Raw genomic sequence first — 14,321 nt, 5'->3', positions numbered from 1 at the left:
TCTGATAACCTGTTTTCCAGGACATCCAGCCTGGTCTCGTGCACGTCCACCTTTTTTTTAACTGCACCAAGACTAGTTGCAAGAGCATCGATCTTACTGTCGATTGTTTTTAAGCCAGTACGTATTTCAAGCAATATGGACCACATGTCCCCTTCTAGGTCATCTACATTATCTGGAGCACTCTGAACGGCTCCCGTCTCCATCGGCATTTCCGTCGTGCATGTGTGCCTCTTGCTCTTGAAGGGGATTTTGGGCTGCTTAGGGTCTGTTTTGCCCATATTCCCAAGTTCCCGCTGCTGCGCAGTTCGCAGCTGCAGTACGCTGTAATAGCGGTATAGCACCCATAGCCCCCTGTGGTGTCATAATATACAGTTAAAATAACCATCTGAATGTCGTGATGCATTAAATAAACAATACAAGGTGTGAGCGTGGTGTCAATATTATCAGGAAAGATTGTCTCTACCAAGGCAGTATGAATATATCGGCTAGTTTCAAATGCCCGGTACCCTCCGTCCCGCCCCCCTCCCACTACAACCTCCCAATTAGGTCGAGAAAACACTCCCTCCCCCATCCCCGTAAATACCCCCAACTATATTAAGAATTACAACCCGGTAGAGGATCACCCTCTGGGGGGAAGGAACGGCAGCGAACACCCGCTGGATAGCAGGGTGGCCAGACTGCATTGATAGCATAGTCAACTCACTCTGAGATCACCGATAGGATATTAAACAATGGAGCCGCCCTCCTAATCTGCATAAAGACAAATCCAAGACCCCACCATATCTAGCCTCGGCCGTACCCCAACATCATACTTTGCTATTCAGATTACAACAGTAAACAACCATCCCCCCCCAAAAAAAAAAATAACCAGAATGGCCAATCATCACAACTCTCCCTGCGGACACCAGCGCGATTTGACCATCAATCAGTGTCACTGTGAGACGGTGAGGTAGTTTAGTTCTGGGAGGCAGTCTTGACAGAATTGCGTGGACAGATGTATTTCACAAATTTCAGGGGCGATTTGGAATCCGTAAAGAAGTGTGCTTTATCGTCACGGGTGATTTTTAGTTTGGCAGGATACAACATAGTATATGGGACAGAGGTAGACTGCAAGATTCGCTTTACCGGCTGAAATTCCCTGCGAGCAGCCTGCACAGACGGGGTGTATCCAGGAAAAAGGACAGGGTGTTGCGTTGATGGGTAACAGGACTTTTAGCTCTCGCTTCTCAGAGTATTGCATCCTTGTCAGCTTAGTTGAGAAGCCGTGCTATGATCGGGTGCGGCGGTGCTCCAGAGGCCGGCCTGGGTCCAAGTGAGCGGTGCGCTCTCTCCACAATCATAACTGGAGACAGCACCGCACCAAACAGCTCACGAAGAAGGATGTCAATGTAGGTCTCCATTCTTGAGATGACTGTCAATTCCGGAAGGCCAATAATGCGAATATTATTGCGGCGCGGCCGTGCCTCTAAATCCTCATTCTCCAATTTTATAACCTCCAGCACTCGTTCTATGTTCAGAATCTGCATCCTCGCTTCATCAGTGGCGTCGTGGGTGTCTGATAACCTGTTTTCCAGGACATCCAGTCTGGTCTCGTGCACGTCCACCTTCTTTTTAACTGCTCCAAGACTAATTGCAAGAGCATCGATCTTACTCTCGATTGTTTTTAAGCCAGTACGTATTTCAAGCAATATGGACCGCATGTCCTCTTCTAGGTCATCTACATTATCTGGAGCACTCTGAACGGCTCCCGTCTCCATCGGCGTTTCCGTCGTGCATGTGTGCCTCTTGCTCTCGAAGGGGATTTTGGGCTGCTTAGGGTCTGTTTTGCCCATATTCGCAAGTCCCTGCTGCTGCGCCAGGTCTCAGCCGTACGCTGTAATAGCGATATAGCAGTCAGTAGTGTGAGCAGTTGGGCAAGCCGAGCAACCCTTGGCAGACAGGCAGGAGACTGGCTCAGAATCTGTTACTCTCCTATAATGAAGATTTAGGGTGCAGGTGCTCCCTCCCCAAGCAGACTGCTTCACGCCACACCTGAATCACCTCCGGTTAATAGAATGTGGAAGGTCAGTCACAGCACCGGGACCAGGTTAAACTGTAGTCAGATGGCAGTGTGTCCCAGAGGAGGCGGGTATGTATGAGCAGTGTGGTCACCTCACCAGCCAGAAGTGAGCGCCGCGTGGGAGGACCCCGACCCACTCGCCGCGCGATGCAAGGTGAAGCCGAGCAGCCTGCACACCGCACCAAACAGCCCCCCGTGTGCACTGCAAAGGGAGGAGTCTGGTGATGCCCATGACCCCTCAACTGCCTCACCAAACCCGCAGCAGCAATGTAGGAGGGGAGCTGCCACGTTAAGGGTAGCCGGCTAGGCCCAAATAAGCTGCACACAAGCCCAAGCAAGCGCGATGCTGGCCGCAAGTCCCACAGCCTATTCAGCTGTAGAAGAGATCCGGGCCACACCGCAATGCCCAGCGCAGTGTCAGACAAAAAGGCCCCACCGCTCCTACCTTGTCGGTGTCAGGCCTCTGGGATGGCAATTCCACAGCTCCGGCGGGCCTCCGCAGTCGCACCCCTCATCCGCTCCTCGGTTAACAGCAACCTGTTCCTCCGGTCCTCAGCAGATGGCGGCCCCTGTCTTGCAACGTGCATGGGCCGATTGACGACCGCAATCCGCCACACAGCAGCACCACCGCCCAGTGGGGCCTCTCATTCACAGGCAGTGACACCGCAGTAGCATCACGGTCTCCGCAGCCTCAGATTAAATGGCGGCGGCCATTTTCCCCACAGCTCCACCGGTCCACATCTCTCCTCAGCTCGGGGCTCCACTCAGAATCCATGGCAACAAAGTACAGCGTCTGATGCGGAAGGGGTCTGGCTTTCAGGGCATAACTTCACCTCGAACTCAGAGTGGGTGAGAAGGATGATATTTATGGGATATCGCAGCCCGGCCTGCGGAGCTCCTTTAGCAGGCAGCCATCACGCAATGCGCCGTAGCCATGCCCCCCTCTTCCTCTTATGGTTATGTGTTCCACTCCTAGTGTTAGACTGATTGTGGGTCCCCTGTCTCCTTTGCTAACGTTGTTGCGATTTGGGGGCTTGGCTCAGTTGTTTCTGGCTCGTTGGTCCGGTCTGATTTCTGACTGGTGGGTCCTGTCGGTCATCGCTCTTGGTTGCCGGTTTCCATTCCGGGGCCGTCCCCCTTTTAGACTGTTTTCACGGATGCCATCTTCTTTGGTGTCGGCCTATTTTTTGTCACTGCGCACTGTTGTGCTGGTTCCGGTGGCAGAGAAGGGCCGGGCGTCCTCTTCCTCTCTGTTCCTGGCGCCCGTTGGTTCCTTCAGTACGGTTCTGACTCCCGGAGCTTTGGTTGGGTTGGTGCCGCTGGGTCCCTTTTGGTTGCTCCCATTGCAGTCCGTCATTCCCCTCTTCCTGGTGGGTGATTTTTGGCTTCCCTGGATTTGGGAGTCGCCTCTGTTTCGCGTTCCTGTCCATCCGGCTGGTCAGTGGTTTCCTGCGGTTTGCGATGGTTGGGTTCCGTTTCCTGTTTTCAGGTGTTGCCTTTCGGCCTCTCTCCTGCTCCTCAGGTTTTTTCCACGGTGCTGGCTCCTGCTGTGGGGGTTTGCTTACCTGGTTCCAGTTTCTGGGGTTCGTATTGGGTCTGCCGTTTCTCGTCTGGTTCCTGTTCGGGGGCATTGGTTTCTCGGGACCGGTTCAACGCTTTGCAGGGGGCTGTTTTCTCCCTCCTGATGGGTTCTCTGCCCTGTTGACTCTTCTGCGGGTCCTGCTAGGTCACCCTTCTGCCCCGGGCTCGGAGTTGGTTGTGGGTCTGGGGGGTGGTGGCTGCCTCCACGGCTGTGGTTCCTTGGGCTCGCCTGCACCTCGTGTCCTTGGTGTTTCTTCTGTTGACTCGTTGGGTCCTTTTCCATGCTGGTTAGGGGACTCTGGTTCCTCTTTCCCCTGTTCTGGTTCCTTCTTTAGACTAGTGGCTTTGCTCTCCCAACCTGGTATAGGGGGTGCGTTTTCTGCTCCTTTCTCTCCTCTTGTTGTCCTCGGACGCCTGCCCTGGGGGTTGGGGACCATGTTGGGGTCCTTGGTTGCCGACGAGTCTGTTGTTCGTGCCGTCATTCGTTGTTGCTTGGGCCTTCTTGGGGGTCCAGGTGCATGTCTCTTTTACTGCTGGCTTCTGTGTTTTGTGTCTGGGCGGCATCTTCTATGTTGGCTTTGAGGTTCCGTTCGAGGACATCTGCATTTTTGTTCGGGTGGCTTGGCCCGCTTCCTCTCGTCCTCTGTTTTGTGCCGTCTGGTGCTCGCTTCGGCAGGACATATCCTTATATTGGGAGGATGCGCAGGTGATTGGCATGGCCCCTGCGCGGGGATGACATGCAAATTCATGTAGCGTTCCCTCTGTCTGTTCCTTTGTTCCGGGTCCTTTGTCTTCAGTTTGGTCTTGTTTGCTTCCCCTCCCGTCGCTCTTCGTTCCCGGTTTTTGTTCCGGGGTGGTCTGTCCTCGGGCTTGGGGGTTGCCCTCTCATTTCCTTGGCCTTCAGGGTTTCTGTATGCCTTCCCTCCTGTTTTCTCCTCCTGAGGGTAATGCAGAGGTTTCGGGGGGGAGTCTGTGTTGTTGGGTTGGCCTCACTGTCTTTGGTTTCCGCTCCAGCAGCTGCTGGCGGGGGTCAGATTTGGTGGGCCTCCCTTGCCTCCAGCTCCGCTTCTGGATCCGCAGCTGTCTTTGCCCTATCTTTGTCGCTTGCGTCTGTCGGGCTGGCTCTTGAGCGGTTGTCTTTGGCGTCTTTGGGCTGTTCTTCTGTGGTGGCCTGTGGCATGCATTGGTCGAGTCGGCCTTCCACTCTTTGGAGCTGTGATGCACGTTGGGGCTTTTTTGTCTCCTAGTGCTCTTCTCTTTTTCTGGATCCGTACTGGGGTTCCTGTTTCTGCGCTGGATGTCTCCAGGATAAGTTTTTTGTTGGGCTTTTCCCCTTCCACTTTGTCTGCTCGTCGGGGTCTTGGGACTTCCTTGGTGGTTGTTGTCCTTTGATGAGTCTGCTTCTTCGGAGCTTTTGGGCTTCGTCGTACGGGCTCTCCTGTGCTTGATTATTCTTGGGGTTTTGCCTGCTGTTTTGTGGGGTCTGCGATTGCCCCCTATTGTGCCCTTGTTGGTGACAGCCTTGTTGTGGTTGTCCGCTATGGTGGCTTTTTTGCTGGCCTTCACCTCTGCTCGACGGTTGGGCGAGTTGGGTGCCTTGCTCGTTTTGTTTCCTTCTTTGCAGTTCCTGCAGGTTCGGGTTGTTTTGCGGCTTGATCCGGCTTTTATTCCTGAGGTTATTCGAGTTTCCTTTTGCAGCTGGAGGTGATACTTCCCGATTTGCCTGCTGAGGGGGATTCTCCTGATGGGTATTCGCAGGGCTCTACTGATTTACCTCTTACGTTCGCTGGAGTTTTGGGTTTATCCTGCCCTGTTTGTCTCCTGTGGGTTATGTGTCTGCTTGGGCTGAGGCGGTGAGGGTCTCTATCCAGCAGATCTGTGGGGCGACCACTTGGCGGTCCCGTCACACTTTTGTGCGACATTCTCGGCTTGATGTTTTCCTTGCCTCTTCTGATGATTTCTGTTGGCGTCTTGTACGCTGCTGTTCGTTGATACTTTATTGATTAAAGTTTTGTAATTTTGCATGGATCCCTGGTATCCTGCAGTTTTTCTTCTTGGTTCTCTGCTTGTGAGTTCCTCACGTAGTAAGGACTGGGAAGGGGAGGACCCATAAGGGGGTAATGTCTTATTACTTACCGGTAATCTTCATTATCCCGATTAGGGTCCTCCCCATCCCAGTCCTCTTCTCTCCCTCCATCCTGCTATGTTTGTGTCTGAGTCTTGTTGATACCAGGCATGGCGGTGGGTGGGAGGGGCTTATGTAACCTTTGAACTTTGGATTTCTGGTGTTTTGATTGGGGGTTGGAGGCAGGACTGCCTCATGTAGTAAGGAATGGGACAGAGAGGACCCTAATCGGGTTAACGAAGATCCCTGGTAAGTACTAAGACATTTTTAATGATGTTCGAAAGCATGCTACAGTAGCCATGTTCGCCATGGATAAATCCCATGCTGCTGCAAACATTTTGAAAGACTGTTACACTAAGGTCTTTGAATGGCTGCAACTAAAAAGGCTTAATATTGGTTTAGTTGCCACGGACAATGGCAGTAATTTGGTTAAGGCCATGGCCGATGGTAGCTATTTCAGTGTCCTGTGTTTGGCCCACTGCATTAACACCATTGTTCAAGACTTTCTGGAAAAAAAAGGCCGAGCCAGCAACTTACTGACCACCTGCAGAAGAATCTGCACACATTTCAGCCATTCTTTTAAAGCTCAGAAGCAGCTGAAAATCATTCAATGTGATAATATGTTGCCATTTAAAGCACTCATCCAGGAGGTGCCAACACTGTGGAACTCACCTAATTACATTCTTGAACATCTGTTTGAGCAGTACAGACCAATCAATGAATATGTCATGCAAAGAGGGGATGCAACTATGAAAGGCATGAGATGGACCAATGGGGCCTATTTAAATGCCTGACAGAGATGCTGCTTCTTTTGGAGGTCTTCACACATGAAGTCAGCAAGGAGGACTGTACCATGGGCCAAGTTTTCCCATTGTTGCACATGCTACGGTAACAGCTACAGGAGGTGTCTGCAAGTACACAGGTGTGGAGGGGAAAAAACGATGCATATGAGTTGGTAGGGAGTTTAATCCTTCGCTTATCTGAAAATACAAGGGTGCAAAGAGGAGTCGTGTCATCCAACCATTACATTTGTGCCACAATTCTTGATCCATGGTACAAACCATTACTAAACACTTTCATTCCTTTTTCAGACAGGGATGTTGCCAACTACAAAACTTGGATAGCTGTGAGGCACATGGTCAAGACCGATTTGCATATAGCTGGGTCTGAACAGAGGTGGCAAAGTGAGTTAAAGAATGATGATGGATTTAACCCAGATCTGTGCTTGGGGGTAAGTGTCTGAAAAGTTTCAACGCTCCGTCCATCATCTCCTTGTATTTGCTTTGTTCGCCTTAAGTTGGCAGGGTATGCCAAGACATGGGTCCCTTGCTCACTTTGCCACTGGATTCAAGCTAGCCTGGATGATGAGGGCTGTTAGCCCGAAACCAGTCCCAGGAAGCTTGTTTCCAGTTCAGGGAAGACCTGGCTTGGCAGTTCGGGCTGGACTGTTCCCATGAGGCACAGGGTCAAGACTGATTTGCATATAACTGGGTCTGAACTGAGGTGGCAAAGTGAGCTAAAGAATGATGATGGATTCAACCCAGATCTGTGACTGGGGTAAGTGTCTGAAAAGTTTCAGCACTCTGCCCATCATCTCCTTGTGTTTGCTTTGTTTGCCCTAAGTTGGCAGAGTAGGCCCAGACATGGGTCCCTTGCTCACTTTGCCACTGGATTCAAGCTCGCCTAGTTTATGAGGGCTGTTAGCCCGAAACCGGTACCAGGATGCTTGCTTCCGGTTCAGGGAAGACCTGGCTTGGCAGTTCGGGATGGACTGTTCCCATGAGGCACAGGGTCAAGACTGATTTGCATATAGCTGGGTCTGAACTGAGGTGTCAAAGTGAGCTAAAGAATGATGATGAAATTAACCTGGATCCGTGACTGAGGGTGAGTGTCTGAAAAGTTTCAGCCCTCTGTCCATCATCTCCTTGTGTTATCTGTGCAAGCCAGTCAGCTAGAAAACAAACATCTGGGAATTAGAGGCCTGATCCTCCAGGGCACAAGTAGTGCAGCCTTCAAGTTAAACTTCACAGCCTGAAGGCAGTGTGGTTGGTCACAGCAGCTTAAACCACCAACAACAGCAAGAACAATATCAACAAGAATAGGAGCATCAGCTCCTAAATCGGCAAAGGTATGGTTTCCACTGGCAGGGCTTAAATTCAGTGCTGAGGCAAAGGCAAATGAGGGTGAGCAAAGCGGAGCACCCATGACCATTGAGCGGATGGTCCAGGCTCATCTGGATAACCCAACAGAGGTCTACTTTGATTGAAACCCATTGCTCAATTGGTATGGGAAAAGGTGCCAATGGCCAGTGCTCAGCAGGCTGGTGATAAACAATCTGGCTTGCCCCGTAGCAAGTGTCTCTGCTGAGCATGTTTTCAGTGCTGCTTTTGCCATTCTGACAGTAAGAAGGACCAGTCTCTTGCCCCAAAATGTGGAGAGGTTAACCATTATCAAAATGAATCAGCACTTTATACCACTGTATTACACCATACCTGAAGTACCACAGCTGGAAGATGATGACGGCAACTCAGGTCATGAAAGCAGTGTGTTGGGTGACCTATTCCTGGGTGAACCACCAAAGTTTGAGGACGAGCTTTATTTTCCTGACAACTAGGCTTTCTAGTTACTCTCTTTCTTTCTTTGACACCCAACCCCCTCCCAAAAATATATAGCTAAGGAACATTATTTACTTTATATTTGTGTTTGTGTGTCTGGTTCACAAATCCATCCCCACCATCTTACTCTTTTGTTGCGGGATCGGAGTTGCAATTGTGTGCAGTCAGTGAAGAAGTAAGTCCCGAATCCGGACTAAAGCCATTTCCCTTAAGCCAGACATTGGTTGGAGAATACAAACAAATGAGTGCCTGTCTCCAACCCTGGGCCCTGACTATCTATCTGTCCTTTCCTTGCCTGGAGGGACTGCCACAGAAGAACAGGTAAATGATGCCATGTACTCAGGGTGTAAGCGTGAGTGTGACTACTTGGAGAAATGCCACTAGAAAAAGATGGAAGCTTTAAAAATTCAATGAAACCAACCGATTTGGATTATGATGACTTTGAAGTGGCCTAAAGGTAAACAACAACACCAGACCAGACCCACATGTCTGTGTAGTGGTGGTAGGTATGACTATTGTGTACTGACTCACAATGGTGCATTGATTTTTTACTTCATTTGGAAAATGCTATGTTGCTGTGTGTATGTGCTCAGTGCTGTTTGGCTCAAATTCGAAACTAAGTGTAGGTTGGGTGGGGGCCGGTTGTTGGAGGTAACTGCAATAAATAGACATGATCTAGCCATGCTGCCTCTGAAAGTCTTCTTGTTGCAATCCCTATGCAGTTTAACTTTTCTCCTTGATTTTTCATTAATTTTTTTGCTTTTCTCTATATAGGCCCTTTACCCTGTGCCATACTGGAAAAGCAACTCACACTTACCTTCCCAAACAGCTTCCGCCAGGTACCCAGGGTTGACAGACGAACAGTCCAAGAGGAATGCAGAGATGCGATTCCCAATTTGGCAATACAGTATCATTTTTTTCTCTTTAATCATTATGACTCTGTGTTGTTTATGTTTGCTTATTTGACTCCGATAGCTATTTTAATTTTATTTGCTATCTCTCTAAGCGGTACAACAGAACATAATGTAAGTAACTTGGGTCTTCCTGGGGGAAGACAGACATTTGGATAATTATTACACTGTCCTGTACTAATCTAGTACTAATCATCATCATGCATGCATTTCCATTTCCTCCCATAACAGATTTATGATGTTCGGCTGCCAAGATGAATGTGTTGTCCATGTGTAGTGTTTATCTTTGTCAAACCTTTCCCTCAAATCCCCTTCCCATCCATTTATTGTACCCCTAACCCTCTTCCCCCAGGCTGTGTGATTTATTGAGGTATGACTAAATTAAATTTACAAACTTTTTTGATTACTCTTGTTGGGGCGGATGTGGTGAAAGTTACACCATCTCAAGGCAGGGTGAAGATCTTCTTCTGCTCTAAGTATATATAGCCCACACTAACAATATATATATTTGATTGCTCACTCATGCACAGTATTCGATATTCAAATTTTTGACACAGGAACATAATCCATCATAATTAATTGCCAGCATCATCATCCTTGCAGCACTTAAAGTTACGCTTGTCCACTTTATAGCTCAAGTCGACTTCAGTTTGTAACTTGTACTAGGCTGGTTCACCATTCTGTTTTATTTTAGTTCAGCATTGCTTATCATGGTTTCTCGTTTGGCAGTCTTCTTCTTGTAGACTGTACTTCTACTAGTCGTTCTCTAATTTCCCTCAGGTGACGATCTCATTTTCTTTTTTTGCAACTGCTAGTGTCTACTACTACTAGGCCTGGGCCAAAATTCCGTTCCATTCGCGGAAATTGCGATATTTTGGCATTTTCGCGTTCCGCGGAAAGCGCGGAAATGTCAACATTTCCGCATTCCGCAGCTTAGCGATAATTTGTTTCTTGCTCGCGCTGTAAAAAAATAAATCCTCGCGAGCGCGCGATCGCCTTACCTGAATCCCCGCGTTCGCCGACAAGTTTTCCCGACCCGGTCGCGTTCTCCACAAGATGTTGGATTGTTGGTAGCCATTTTGCGCTGTCTCGCGACAGTTCGCGGCCGCATTAACGTCATTTGTTGCGCGATCACGTCATTTGTCGCACGATCACGTCTTTCTTCTCGCAATCATGCACCGCGCGAGTATGAGAAGATTGAGATCTCGAACACGTCATTCTACATCGCAAGCGAGAGGGTGAGGACGCGGGCACGTCTAATCGAACGCGAACAGGAGAAAGAGACCCCGAACACGTCATATCCAACGCGACAGGGACAAAGAGAACGCGATCATGTCATTTTCGACACGCCGGCGGAAGTAATGTGAAGCTCGAGAACTCGAACATGTAACATTTTCAATTTGGAGAGGAATATCAGCTCTAGCAGCATGAAACCTTCTGCAAATGCTGATTTTGGATGAAAACAACTCCTTACATTGACATTTGGCTGTCCTTTTTTGTGCAAGGAGTCCTTTTTTTAAAAGGTGGAGAGAGGGAGGAAGTGACACAGAATCTCCAACTTCCTGTTCCTGTCCAGCAGGCTCCTCCCAGTGCTTTGTCCATCTCCTGCTCATTCTGCCTTTGGATTTGGAGCTGGAAAGATCGCTCTTTTTGTCTGCTGCATCATTGCAATTGGATTTGAGGATTTTTGGAATAGGATATTTTACAAATAAGTGGTTGTTGTGTCTGTTTGATTGTGGGCATTGCAGTTGTTGTAAGTGACTACAATTTATTTTTGATAATTAATTATCATCATTCCTTTTTTTATTTTTTATTTTGTGGGTAGTAGTAGTAGGCCCGAGCTAGCCATGGGCATGGCCTCATGGGTGTGTGCATGATGAAGCAACTGTTCCTTTTGTTGTTTTTTGAATGTATTTCATTTTCAAGCACATTTAGGGCATGGATGGCATTGGATTGAGTTGGGGAAGTGTGCTTTTTGGGGGTGGCCTTTGTGATGTTGTTGGGCCTGGCCATGTGGCTGGTGGCCATTTTGAAGCCTAGGCCTGCAAGTTTGCCTGGCCTTGTCTGCCAACAGGTCTGCTTTTTCATCCACTAGGATCAGAGCAGGTAGCCACAGCTTTATTGATCAAGTGTTTTCTGTGTAATCTGTTGAATTTAGACATCATTAGGGCATGGATGGCATTGGATTGAGTTGGGGAAGTGTGTTTTTTGGGGGTGGCCTTTGTGATGTTGTTGGGCCTGGCTATGTGGCTGGTGGCCATTTTGAAGCCTAGGCCTGCAAGCTTGCCTGGCCTTGTCTGCCAACAGGCCTGCTTTTTCATCCACTAGGATCAGAGCAGGTAGCCACAGCTTTATTGATCAAGTGTTTTCTGTGTGATCTGCTGAATTTAGACATCATTTAGGGCATGGATGGCATTGGATTGAGTTGGGGAAGTGTGTTTTTTGGGGGTGGCCTTTGTGATGTTGTTGGGCCTGGCCATGTGGCTGGTGGCCATATTGAAGCCTATGCCTGCAAGCTTGCCTGGCCTTGTCTGCCAACAGGCCTGCTTTTTCATCCACTAGGATCAGAGCAGGTAGCCACAGCTTTATTGATCAAGTGTTTTCTGTGTAATCTGTTGAATTTAGACATCATTTAGGGCATGGATGGCATTGGATTGAGTTGGGGAAGTGTGTTTTTTGGGGGTGGCCTTTGTGATGTTGTTGGGCCTGGCCATGTGGCTGGTGGCCATTTTGAAGCCTAGGCCTGCAAGCTTGCCTGGCCTTGTCTGCCAACAGGCCTGCTTTTTCATCCACTAGGATCAGAGCAGGTAGCCACAGCTTTATTGATCAAGTGTTTTCTGTGTGATCTGTTGAATTTAGACATCATTTAGGGCATGGATGGCATTGGATTGAGTTGGGGAAGTGTGTTTTTTGGGGGTGGCCTTTGTGATGTTGTTGGGCCTGGCCATGTGGCTGGTGGCCATTTTGAAGCCTAGGCCTGCAAGCTTGCCTGGCCTTGTCTGCCAACAGGCCTGCTTTTTCATCCACTAGGATCAGAGCAGGTAGCCACAGCTTTATTAATCAAGTGTTTTCTGTGTGATCTGTTGAATTTAGACATCATTTAGGGCATGGATGGCATTGGATTGAGTTGGGAAAGTGTGTTTTTTGGGGGTGGCCTCTGTGATGTTGTTGGGCCTGGCCATGTGGCTGGTGGCCATTTTGAAGCCTAGGCCTGCAAGCTTGCCTGGCCTTGTCTGCCAACAGACCTGCTTTTTCATCCACTAGGATCAGATCAGGTAGCCACAGCTTTATTAATCAAGTGTTTTCTGTGTGGTCTGTTGAATTTTTAGACATCATTTAGGGCATGGATGGCATTGGATTGAGTTGGGGAAGTGTGTTTTTTGGGGTGGCCTTTCTGATGTTGGTTGTCTTAAAGACATGCTTTTGTTGTATGTGTCTGGTGTGTTGGTGTGCAATGCATGCACCCTGCAGACCTTTTTGGGGCCTGTGAATGTTCGTATTTCCATTTTGTTGCATTAAAAAGGCAGAGCAGTGCGCTTTAGCATGCATTCTTTACCTGGCTTTTATAGGCCTTTTGTCAGCACCTGGTGTTTCCCAGGCCCCCGGCTTGTTTGTGATTTGTGAGTGTCCATGTGGGTGGTGGCCTTTTTTGGTGTTTGGACTGTGAGTTATTAGTGTCCTGCTTTTGCCATAGGCCTGCATGGTTTTCCTATTGGCTATTTGGCTTACTGCTTCCATCCATCCACCCCCTTTGCCAGCAGCAGCTCCATGGATGCTGAGATGCTCAAATAATTTAATGGTCCACCCCACTTTCATTACATTTTTATTTTGGTGGTTATTATTAACGTTCCTATCCTTCCTGAGAGTGTAGTGTGTGGCTGTACACAGTAGTATAACATACCTCTAGTTAAAAAAAATGTCATAAATGGCTAGACTATCTTTTGTTTGCACTAGTACAGTACTAAGTAACTGAACCACAACAACAAATGCAACATTTCACTGATGTTCTTCTCCTGTCTTATTTGCTTTTAGGTGCACAAAAGACAGAGTAGGAGGTGTCATCAGCATCACCCGGCTACCCGTTAACTGCCAGCCAGACAGAAGTCCTGCTGCGCATCACGTCCACGTGTGACCAGAACTTGTTGTGCCTCTGCATCCTGCCTGACATCTGAAGAAGATGGCCCCAAAGAAAGGTACCAGGTCCAGTACCAAGAAAGTTGCCGGTGAGAAGAAAGAACAGAAAAAGGAAGTGCCATTAACCACGACTGGTGGTGTGCCGGCCAATGTTTTTTTTGGCACCAAAGCGTTGTCCGGGAACCAAGCTGGGAGCAGCACAGCGGTCCAACCCCACCAACCTAGGCCCAAGGGCTTTAGTGTTGCCGAGGTAGCCAGTCTACTAACGAGCAGCGATGTTGAAGAAATGTCATTACCGCAAAGTAGTACACAATCAAGTTCAACGCAGGCGCAAACTCAGCAGATCAGTGTGCAGCCGCCGCAACAAGAACAGCAGCAGCCGCCGCAACAAGAACAGCAGCTGCCGCCGCAACAAGAACAGCAGCAGCTGCCGCAACAGCCCACCATAGTAGTTGTTGCGCCTACCGTAGGGGCATTTCAGGAAATCGAGCTTCCTGCAGACAAAGTGGAGCAAAGTCAAACCACTGTTTCAGAAGATCTATTGTCTTCCAGACCACCAGCAAGGAAAAGGATGCTTAGTCCATCATCTTCTTCTTCAAGCCCCACTTCTGATGATCGTGATGACACTTGGGTCCCACCAGCTCGGTCTGAGAGTGATATACGCCACAAGACAATGCTTCTGAAAAGGAAGGTCCCAGAAAAACTTAGAGTTATGGAGGTAGATGTAGAAGAGGGGGGTGATGATGTTGATGAAGACGAGCCAGTCATCACGCACATTACTCCCGCCCCAAAGGGATTGGAGACCAACATTCTCACCCTATCCAGAAAGGCTGCTACTGAGCGGGATGTAGCACGGATCTCACCAACACAGGTTACACCACCACTACCTCCAGCTG

General features: G+C 48.9%; 1 non-coding gene across 1 annotated transcript; it reads left to right on the top strand.

Moving 5' to 3' along the window:
* Positions 1–4,300: 4,300 nt before the first annotated feature.
* On the top strand, positions 4,301–4,407 carry LOC146790001 (U6 spliceosomal RNA). The gene has a single exon (XR_014970184.1). It is a non-coding gene; the product is annotated as a U6 spliceosomal RNA (small nuclear RNA).
* Positions 4,408–14,321: the final 9,914 nt, after the last annotated feature.

The sequence above is a fragment of the Triturus cristatus genome, chromosome 10 (assembly GCF_964204655.1).
Source record: "Triturus cristatus chromosome 10, aTriCri1.1, whole genome shotgun sequence".
Lineage (NCBI taxonomy): Eukaryota > Metazoa > Chordata > Amphibia > Caudata > Salamandridae > Triturus > Triturus cristatus.
The sequence above is the reverse complement of the archived record's forward strand: the minus strand, read 5'-3'. Positions and strand labels throughout refer to the sequence as shown.